Genomic DNA, 11,294 nt, shown 5'->3' on the forward strand with positions numbered 1-11,294 from the left:
TCTCAAACAAAACCTCTTTCATTCTTTAGAAGCATGTACCACAACACGTTCACTGCTGAAGTTGCGATGTATTTAAGAAATACATATCAGACACAGGAAATGGAGTTTTCTAAGCGTAAACTTTCTTCGGAGCCGCAAGATACTCCGAGCCATGTCCATCAGATGAAATTTTTCTTCTAAGAGTACAGAGAGTTCTTGTCAACTATCTTGGTTCTAATTCGTTATGAAATAATGGGAATCATTTTGGCTTCCCAGACAAGTTGAAAAAAAAAATACAGTAGTCTTCGCAGATCATTGTCTTTAATCAAGATAAGGGTTATTGATGAAATGTGTGAAATTTCACTTCTAGCAAGCGACGAGACTGTATCATGTGTGTTTCACTATTCAGTGCTACATCACTAGGTAAAAAAAAAAAAAAAAAAAAAAAAAAAAAAAAAAAAAAAAAAACTAGGATTAAATATTTTTTGCCAAGCTATTGAAGCAAGCTTGGTTGACAGCAATGACCGATCACGCCCAGACGAAAATGACGCTACGACTAACGAGGGTGTGTATGCGGAGACTATGGAGACAGTTGCCTAGCAACGGTGGACCGATCCAAGATGACAGGAGAGAGATCAAGCAAGGGATCCCTCTATCCCATCCTTGTTAACCCCCGAAAAAGATTAAGTCGTTAAGCTGCCATAAATACACAGCGGCTCGAAGGAAGGGGATGGTAGGTCAAAGGTCAAGGTGAGTTCCAACCAAGATTTAGCAGAAAGCGGCTCGTCTGCAAAGTCTTATTCCTGGGCTTGCTTGTTAACATTTGTGACTTCGTCGTGACATGTCAAAAAGGATTTTAGTTACGGAGCGGAAGACGTTAAATATTTCGCTTTTGAATCTTACTTCCGAAAGAGAAGTTTGGCGACAGACGCAAGGCTTTGTGGGATATATCGAACAGTGCTTGAACATCACGACGAACTCCTCCCTTTCCAAGAACTCCTCCACACTGTAAAGTATCAGTTTGACAGGGTATGGTCGAAAAGAGACAGTCCAATATTTTCCAAACGGGCAATTCAGCTATCTAATGCCAGTTTCCACGTTTATCAGAGCTTCAGGTCACGGCTTATCATCAGATAGTATATGTGATAAATCATTCCATTTAGACTACAATCTAGCAGACACAATAATGACTCTTTTGCGCCTGATTGCCTCCGTTGTGAATCAAGTTCAATCGAAGTGAAGTACCTGGCTTTATCCAATTCTTTCAACTGGTTCCGACACACTGGTCGTGGAATGTCCTTTTAACAGCTTTCCACAATGCTATCGAATCGTCTTTTTCTCCAAGTTCAATTTAAGAGGGGGTGGGGATCCTGTAGTATTTTTTTTCATGATGGCACGAATTATGGCAACTGAGTGTAGTAATTCAAGCTGCGACAATGTCAACCTATTCGAGATGCCGATTTGATAAATTGGCGGAGATATATCACCTGCCGTGTCGAACAAAGCGTTTTGTACTGAGAACACGGAGCGTGGAGTGTCACGGGGAACTGGCTACAAATTGTTCATTCATCGTTTTCTACACAGCCGCGTTGATGCGGGTGTTAGATTAATATAGGCTGTCTGGTTTCGACTTCTTTTCATCACTGTGTGTTCATCTGAACTCAAAGCACTCTTCAGAATATCGCGTTAAGTTTGCTTGACATATATAATGACTGTTAGATGGGGCCAAAATTTGTAACCTACATTTTCTTCACTAGAAATCTATATCAAAGGACACTGAGTTTTCATTGAGTGTTTTTTTTTTCTTCCAAGAGAATGAAAGCTAATGTTGAGCGAAAACCCACTGACTAAACTTCGTCAATGTGAAATTTGGTAGATCATATCCTCCAGTGTGTTCTGAGGATACTGGACCACTAAGTCAAATTACAGCGGTGTCGATTGTGTATGATTCGTCCCTTGTTCATTAATCCGAATCACCAAAATATGTTTGTTGTTAGTTAGTTAGTTAGTTAGTTAGTTAGTTAGTTAGTTAGTTAAGTTAGTTAGTTAGTTTGTTTGTTTGTTTTTAGAGGGTGGGGTTAGGGATTCTTTGTGAGGGAAAGTGGAAAGGAACTAACCACATTTGTCTTGCCTCACATTCAAATATGTAATGGGGGCACTGTGGTATGGTGGATAAGACTCCCGACTCCCAATCGGAGGACCCGAGTTCGATTCCCGCCCAGTGCTTACGTCCTTGGACAAGATGTTTTTACCCACATGCCCGGGCCTCTCGACCCAGGTGTATAAATGGGTACGCGGCAACCCTACGGTAATAACAGCAGGGCCCTCTGTTAGAGCAGTGGCAACACTTAAGAGGCTACCCTGGATAAATAAAGCATTATTGTTATTATTATTATTATTATTATTATTATTATTATTATCATTATTATTATCATTATCATTGTTATTATTGTCCTTATTATCATCATCATCTTTATTGTCATCATTATCATTGATACTAGGTAGGCCCTATATGAGTCAAAATCATACAAAGAGATCGTCTTTTCCAGGACGTTAGATAAAGGATATTTCCTTAAAAGGAAAGTGAGGGTTACAAGGAAAATTGAAAACCTCAGCCAAATCACGTCACAGGGATATGACCAATGTGAGAGTATATTCGAGGAGCAAATCGATCTTTAGTAAAATGATTTACCAAGGATACAATATGTTGTCCTGTCTTTCTGTTGATGTGTTTCTCTTTATGTCATCGATAATCATCTCATTTGATCCGTTCACTTCCTACAGCTGCTTATGATTTTGTTTTCTTTTATCAACTTGAAACATTTGATTATACATGTTTCTTTGCTTATGGTTTTTCCTTTGTATGCCAGTCTTTTGTTTGTTTTGTTTACTTTTCTCTTTTAATTTTCATCAAAAACTGCTGAGATAGTCAGCTTCCCTGGTTATTTAAAACCTTGGTGCCTGGCAGCTTGAGTCCGTTTGCGTCACTCTTTTAAAATGTTTGGCTGTTTTCAACAATTACGTTGATGCGGAGCGGAAAAAGGTACCGGAAATATCATATGAACACACGAAACTAGAAAATGACAATACGTATGAACTCCTGCATCTAGTTCCGTCATCAGAATCTAGGCAGGTTAATAAATTGATTTTCAATATGCAAAACATTCGATTATCATGTGTCAGTGAGGTTAAAAGTACATCGAGATATCGTCCTTGAGGGTAGTGACGTCAAGATGTAACGCAACGAGTTATTTGTTAATTCACTTAACGAGTCTATAATATGACTATGAGATAATGTTTCCATTACTCTTTTCTTTAAGGCCATTTTCATTCATCTTTAATTGATGATGGTAAAGGGAGTGAAGTCTTCTTGTCTTGATGCGCTCCAGAGGTCATGCTGATTGTCCACCAAGAACCTGACCCATCACATCTGGCTCACCAACTTCTTGCCTTCCGTTACCATGGTTCACGGTCATTGAGGAAGATGAGCTAAGGGTGGGAAAGTAGGAGTAGTATCTGTGTCTATTAAATCGAAACCTGAATCCCGTAGGCAGACATTTACAGTCGATGGACCATGCGCCCCCTATTTACATTTCTTCTCAAGTCAGTGATTTGAGAAGAAAAAAAAAGAACTAAAAAAATTTCAACACCCGTGTCCTTCGTTAACTCCAATGAGAGGGCTTTTTACGTGGAATACAGCTGGTGGACTGGCGTTTCCGGTCTTTGCGGATCACGTACCCATCACACAATTTTCCATCTATTACAATCGCATCATATTGTCCCTCAATTTCCCTTCATCGTAATCGATGGAAATCACCCTGAAATTCTAGGATATTGAAATGTTGTGTTTTAATCCCAAGAGAAAGCACAGGTGACAATCCGTTTACATCGACGGATCTCGTTCCGGCCACCCATAACATATCCCGCTTCATTCCAAGTGACTTCCTATGGCACATAGACAATGTCAAATATTTCTCATTTACGCTGGTCTGACATCCGGTATCAGTTTGGCTCGGTAGATCGGAAGTTGGTGGAGGGAGGCATGCGATGAAGGGACAGGGGGCGGAGGGGGTGGGATGGAGTAGGGGTGGGGTGGGCTTGTTGGATGCACCCACGTTTTGAGGGCGATCTACAGTGATCATTCCTCAAATCTGGGGTTTGCGTTGCGGCGTGTCGGATTTCGGTGACGAGTCGGTGAAGGAAATCACTCAGCATCTTCCTCCAACTGCCCGAGTTATTTTGGCGATCAGGCTCGCCTCCGTTTACCCTGTAAATGCCACGTAACGTGAGCTGGATGCGCTATGCACATATTTTGATTTGGTATGACAGAAATACGACAACAATCATACCTTTGTGGGTGAGACCGTCCCTTGCTTAACGTAAACCCATAGGATTGCTGTAGTCTGCATCGCTTAAACCTTCCTCCTCCTCCTCATCTCGTTTGTCTTCCGGCTTCTTCACTACTTACATGGCCGGTAACAATGGGGTATTTCAGACCTACTCTAAAATTAGCAGCAGTGTACCAAATGCCCTCAAAGAGCGATGTCCATCGATATCACTTTTTAGAAAGATTCGTAGTCAAACAAACGGGAGATCGATTTCAGCTTTTCGTGATCTGAAAGAATTGGGTATTAGTAGACTTTGACCGTTTGTTTTTGAAAAAAAAAAAACATTTGGTATAATGAAAATAAAGAATAGATATCATGAAAAACGGTGCGATATGCTAGGATTTCATACTAACAGAACACAGGCAGCGGATCACTAACGGTATCAAAAGTTTTTCATGAACTGTCCTGATTTACCTATAACGGAGGTGAGCAAGTAGGCCTGCTATCAGGGTGCCCGGATGTGTCTGATGTCGACGAGATAGGCGATATCTACGCTTTGTAACACTGAAGAACGAATTTATCGACAGGAGATGAGTAAGTTGAAGCATAACAGTAAATACTTTATCGATTTTCACTTGGGTCTAAAAAAAGAAGAAAAAAAAGTGACCGAATAGACAAAGCGATCTTGTTGGATAAAAGATTTGCTCCCTTGGAATCGGAGCAGCCTCGTAAAGAAAAACAACAAACAAACAAAAAGAAAAACTATTACAAATAGGCTCTACTGACCAATCGCGTCTGTAGCTGAAGACTAGTGTTGCTAGGGAACGACTTTGGGAGGAGGTTGTGGGGAGAAGGATGCGACAGGATACCAAGAAAAAGGATTCGAAGAGACAAGAAGATGATAACCACAGGATTCCAACAGATCGAGAAGCACAGGATGTTTAAATATAAACCAGGCATATTAGCAAATATATATTTATCATCATCGGATTTAGAGTGTTTGTGTTTCATGCTAAATGAATGTGTGAATGAGAGAGAGAGAGAGAGAGAGAGAGAGAGAGAGAGAGAGAGAAAGGAAGGGATGAAGAGAGAAAGGGAGGGGCGATGTAGGAGGATGGTTGATATGGGACATCGTTACCATGGTAACAAACACGGGAACACAGATAGACCTCCTAAGCTAGAAAATGATGGAGGCATAAACTTTAGATGTGACTCATATAGATGATAATCAAACAAAGCAAAATTTGTCCTTACTACTTTTTTACTGCTCCTTCGCTTGATTGGTTCAATTCAATTCAATTCAATTATCTTTTTTTCATATTAATTAAAATCAATATGGAAATTCCATATTGATAGTATATGTAAAATTATTTCACGAAATATTGGTATAATCAACAAGGTTAAATTTTGTCTTCCTTTGTCGTCCCTTATTACATTATATTCATCTCTCATATTGCCATACTTAAATTATGGTATTCTTGCTTGGGGAAACACATATCAAACATTCTTAGATAAATTACTTTTATTACAAAAGAAGTCACTCCGTATTATATGTCATACTGCATTTCTGTCTCATACTGACCCGTTATTTTTTGAAAACAAAATATTGAAAATCAAGGATTTGTATCTGTATAACCTAGGACAATTTATGTTTAATTATGATAAAAAAAATCTTCCAAATATATTTGAAACAATGTTTCCAAGAAATCAGTCCGTCCACAATTACCCAACAAGGCGTTCGAATGAGTTTCATTTGCCCTTTTTCAGAACTCTTCTGGCTCAGAACACCTTTATTTATGATGGGCCAAAGTTTTGGAACTCACTTCCTAATGATATTGTAACAGTACGAACTTTGAATTCTTTCAAGAATAAATTGAAATTATTTTTATTGAAATCTTATAACATATTACCGAACTAGGTTTGTTTCATTAACTCAATTAAGTTATCACTTATTATTATGCATTAATCATTACACATCAATTATTTTCTATCATGAGAGTAAAATAATCTGTCGAATATAAGTTCTCCTCAAATATGACAGTCATCGAACAATGCATCATTGTGTCTATTCTTTGCTTTTAATATGTCCGCGCTTTTGTAGTTTTTCTGGTATATGTACCCAATCCTTATATTCACAATATCATTCAAGGGTGCGTATTACTACTCCTATACGTCCTGGAAATATGTTTGCTTGTGTCCACGATGGCGTGTGTTGCAGTTTCATTTTTTCCCCATTTTGTTTGTTTTTTTTTTTCGTTCTTTCCTGTTATTTCATTTCTTGTCAGTTGACATTGGTTTCTTTGATTTTGTTTCATATATTTGTTTGTAGTTTCATGAAGCCATTATTTGCTTTTTATGTATTTCTGAGGGTCCCATATCGTACAAGCTTGGCTTTTTAGTGGGACCCTCCATTTCCATTACCATTCGTGTAATATGCATATGTATATACCTTATAATTGCAATTATATGTCGTTACTCATCATCACATGTATCTTGTTGATGTACGTTTATCGAAATTACTACAAATTTGTTTTGTTTATGCATTGAATATAATTTCTCCTGTTTATTTAATGGAAATGAAAATAAAGTTGAACTTGAAGACAATATGCAAAACGCTTACCTGAGTAAAGAATTGCAAATCATGGGGTTTTTCTTATTGTCAAATCACACACAAAAGCCAGTATACTGAAACTAATTGTAATTCGTTTATTCATGATGAGACCTTCTTCATTGCTTAATCCTTAGAGGTGTCAGTCCCGGTTGCTGTTCGTTATTTTTCGTTAATCTGAAACACATAAATTTCGTATATCTAAAATGTTCGTTAATCCCAACATTTGTGGCTTGTTCCGTAGGTTTGTTATTCTGAAGGTTCGTTATTCCGAAGGTTCGTTATTCCGAAGGTTCTTTATCCGAAAAGGAAAACAAGGTGAGCGCTAACGAACCTAAGGAATTACGAATCCTATTTCATTTTCGAATGAACGAACTTTCGGAATATCGAACGTTGTTTCATTTTCGGCATAACGAATTTCCGGAATAACGAACCTTATTTCATTTTCGGCTTAACGAACCTTCGGAAATCCGAACCTTGTTTCATTTTCGGCTTAACGAACCTTCGGAATAACGAACTGTTCACTGTCCAGTGGTCAGTTGCTTCAGGAGTTGTAACAGAGCTGTTGTGGCTCAGTAGATTTAACATAGGACTCTAAATATTGAGTCCCACGGTTCGAGTCTGAGTGACGCGAATGGTGCTGCCACTTCACCCACACTAGCTGTTTACTTGTTCGAAGGAAATCTTACTCCGTAGCTGTCGTGACCGTTTGTACTTTATAAGCATTACAAGCATTATACTCTTCTGCTTTGTACGGTTTTCATCAACTCGACGCAGCAATCATTAATTTGAATACACTGTTATGCAGTACTCGTTGCTGGAAGAAATTAGAACCATCACCGGCTATCGAGCAGAAGGTCGTTAGTCTCGTGGATATGACGCCTGTCTATAAATCAGGAGGTCGTTGGTTCGAGCCTACCCGAGTAGAGTATTAGGCTCATGGTTTTAATGATGGCTGAAACACTGAACAAACGGTTTTATATACGTCGAGGAGTGCAATTTCTCAAACAATTGCTAAACGCAAGAATTGATTTGTGAAAAGAAAACTTTCAGTATTCTTTGATATTTTCTGAGTGTCCAGCCAGGCAGATGACCTTATCATTTCGCAAAATGCTACTAAAATACCCGGTGAAAATCAACTGAATGGTATTTTCACCACGTAAGTTGTATCAATATAGCAACTATTTCTAGCAATTGATTTTGCAAATGAGTATCATTACTTTCCAAACTGGCAGTTCAGTTTACAAACTATACATTTTTTACATATTCTTATTGCTTTTTTATATTCTTTGCCACCTCCACTAATCCAGCCCTACTTCCACTCTGAAATCGTCAGTTATGATGTCAGTATTTAAAATATCCTTTTTTCCCTTTTGCATTGCTTTTCTTTTTTTTTAATCAACATAGTGAGAGCCATTGTAGACTATACTTCAAAGCCCTCTCTGACTTACAAATCAATGACAGCTTTATCAATCATAGTATTACGACGAAAGCTAAGAATACCACTTTTACTAAAGTACATCAGTAAATTCACTACACTGGTAATGATTGAAGCCTGTGATTGAGCTGTCATACCTGTGTATTTGATTCATTCTAGGAATCGGCCACTTGACGGAAGAATTCGCTTAAGATTTCTCAGTATCAAAGACTTCATCTTTACGATTGTACCAACTGGTGGCATGGACCACCAGGGCACCTTTTGATACTTCGTCGAACCAGGTAATCAAACCGTTTTTCGTTAGTACGTGTGAATACTTCGATAATGATTATCTCAATAAACTGACGTGAGCAATGTTACGGTACTAGCGTTCCTGGATCAACTCCGAACGACCCACCGGTATTAGTTTCTCTGAAAGACGAGCCGTACGTTTACCTATATCACACCTCTTGTCTGTAGCCTCGTGTTTGTTCATCTCATGAAAACAGGGTGATATCAATGTCCTTGACTATTTAACTGATTTCACTGAATGACTTTTAATCTGTAGCTTCTTCTGTGACCAGGCCGCGTTCAAAGCTTGAATAATATTTCAGCTTGGTGGCGCCTCCCTATACTTATTGACTTATGTGACACAGCTAGTCTACTGAGAACTGCTCCATAGTTGTATATCTCCGCTGACTAAAAGTCATGTCCAGAGTGACTAGTGTTGACAGTTTCAAGGGGGACACTATATAGTACAACCCGAGTCGTGTGAGAGACTATGTAATTTAACACGATATCAACAACCTCCAGATATCACTGTAACTACAATTTAATACTCCATACGTCATTTTGTAAATCTACTCTGGTTCCAACAATGGTTCCATAACGCAAAGTTGTTCAAAACGGATAAAACCTAATCTAAAAGAAGTGAATTGTCCATGTTATTACAATTGCAAAAATGTCTTGATACATTTTGATAGTGATTCTTTAAGTGGCAATTGTTGCATGTATATGGGACTTTACACACTGATTTGATTTTAGAACTTAGATAGTTTAGAATCAAGAAGACTGGTTATCCACACATCAAAAATAAAAAATTACAAAACCAAATGATTTTTGTTCCGTGATAATGACTTTATTTCATTTATCAACGCTTTAAAAAGCGACTTTTTGTATTTTCTTTTTAGTGATCAAAAGCCCACGATCTGGAACGCTGCTCCTCCCTGTTCCACCTGCGTGTAGGCCGTTCAGAGCCTTCCTTGGGGCTTTGAGGCACTAATTGGGAAGGTGTGGTAAATAGTTCATGCTTCTTTGGGGACGACGCCTTTCAGAATAACGTGGCTTTGATGTATGCCGCTTGCATACCTTTACAGGTGTGAGAAAGGCGCGAAAGGGGGCGCCCGGACAGTCCTGTGTCGTCTGCCGTCCTACTCGAGTCCCCAAGCTCCTTCTGCATAAAGGGCCGATAGGAAATATAACTGCCTCTTGTGCCAAAGGCCCTGCTCCTCTTGTAGCCCTCCTCTTATATCAACATTCCATTCCTCAACCGTCATATTTTGAATGATTCTGTCTTCTTATATCGATCCCTTCTGGCGCGATGTTTGTGTGTTTCGTAGAAAGTTTGTGCCACGAACAAGACCCACGTGTTTCCGGCCTATTGTTACGATGTCATCTCGATCAGGAGGTGTGAAAAGGTGCTTCCTTGTCTCGACATGTCCTTCACTTCCTCCAAAAACTTCCAGACGTCGGGTTACCATCGCCTCGGGCCGATGTCTGCATTAAAGTATTTATAGATATTTTAAATCTCGATCGTCACTCAAATCGACAACATACTGCAAGCTCATATAGCGACGCCGTAAGTTACCAATTTGCTAAATGGAACTTTCGTGTTCATGAATTCGTGGCTAAAACGAACACCTTGAGAGGACCCTAATAAATGAAAACAAAAACAAAAACAAAAACAGCTATTCCTTATCCACCAAAGTCATGAAAGAAGAGAAATATCAATGACAATGATTCATTTTCCAGATGAGAAAAAAAAAATCTGTGGAGTAAGAATGCTTTGAAAAAGATAAGCTAGACCTCAAAAATGTTCAGAGTTCATCTGACTTTGCGAAGGATATCTCGATCCGCCGAGATGTGACTAATGGAAACAAGTGTGCCTTTGACTTCTGACACGGTTACTAGGAATCGTAGTTTCTATCTGCAGTCCCCGAGTAGCAGAACTCGCTGGGCCTGCACCTGCTATGCCGAGTTGGTAGGTACTCCTTCGAGACCAACCATTCACCCCATGTCAGAAGGGCGAATCTGGCTTACACTGACACTCGATACTGGCATTCCGTCGAAGAAAACTCGCTTTAATACAAGCGCAAACATACAAGAACACATATATGAGTAAAAACACATACATAAACACACACACGCGCACGCACACGCACAAATAAAACACAATCGGACAAAAACAAAACGAAAGCACCCATTGAGCACGCACTCATGACCACTGCTAATATAGTAATCGTATCCCTCGTGATAAATGTGAACTCATTGTTGTATGATCGAACGATGTCAAAGTCAAATTGGTTGACCTGTCTGATTTCTGCAGTGCACTCCCGTTATAACGAACGCGGTTATAACGTAATTCTCGTTACAATGAAGTAAAAATTCAGGTCTCAAAATTACCATCTATGTATCTTTACATACTTTACTGTTCGGCTGTAATGAAATTTCGATATCACGACAGAAAACCGTCGGTACCGAGGACTTCGTTATAACGGGAGTGCACTGTTATGGTTCTCCCTAGAATCAAGCCTCGAGGATGGATATCATAGCTTCACAAACTTTTCGAACTTTTTTCAGAACTAGATATTAGAATAGAAGAAGAGAACAGGGCCGAATTTGAGACAGTGCATAGTAATGACTTTGTGGGCTAGCATTTACCGGATTAAGTATGCATACAAAT

This window comes from Diadema antillarum, unplaced genomic scaffold (assembly GCF_040938485.1).
Source record: "Diadema antillarum isolate AM-2024a unplaced genomic scaffold, OU_Dant_1.0 scf00000069, whole genome shotgun sequence".
Classification (NCBI taxonomy): domain Eukaryota; kingdom Metazoa; phylum Echinodermata; class Echinoidea; order Diadematoida; family Diadematidae; genus Diadema; species Diadema antillarum.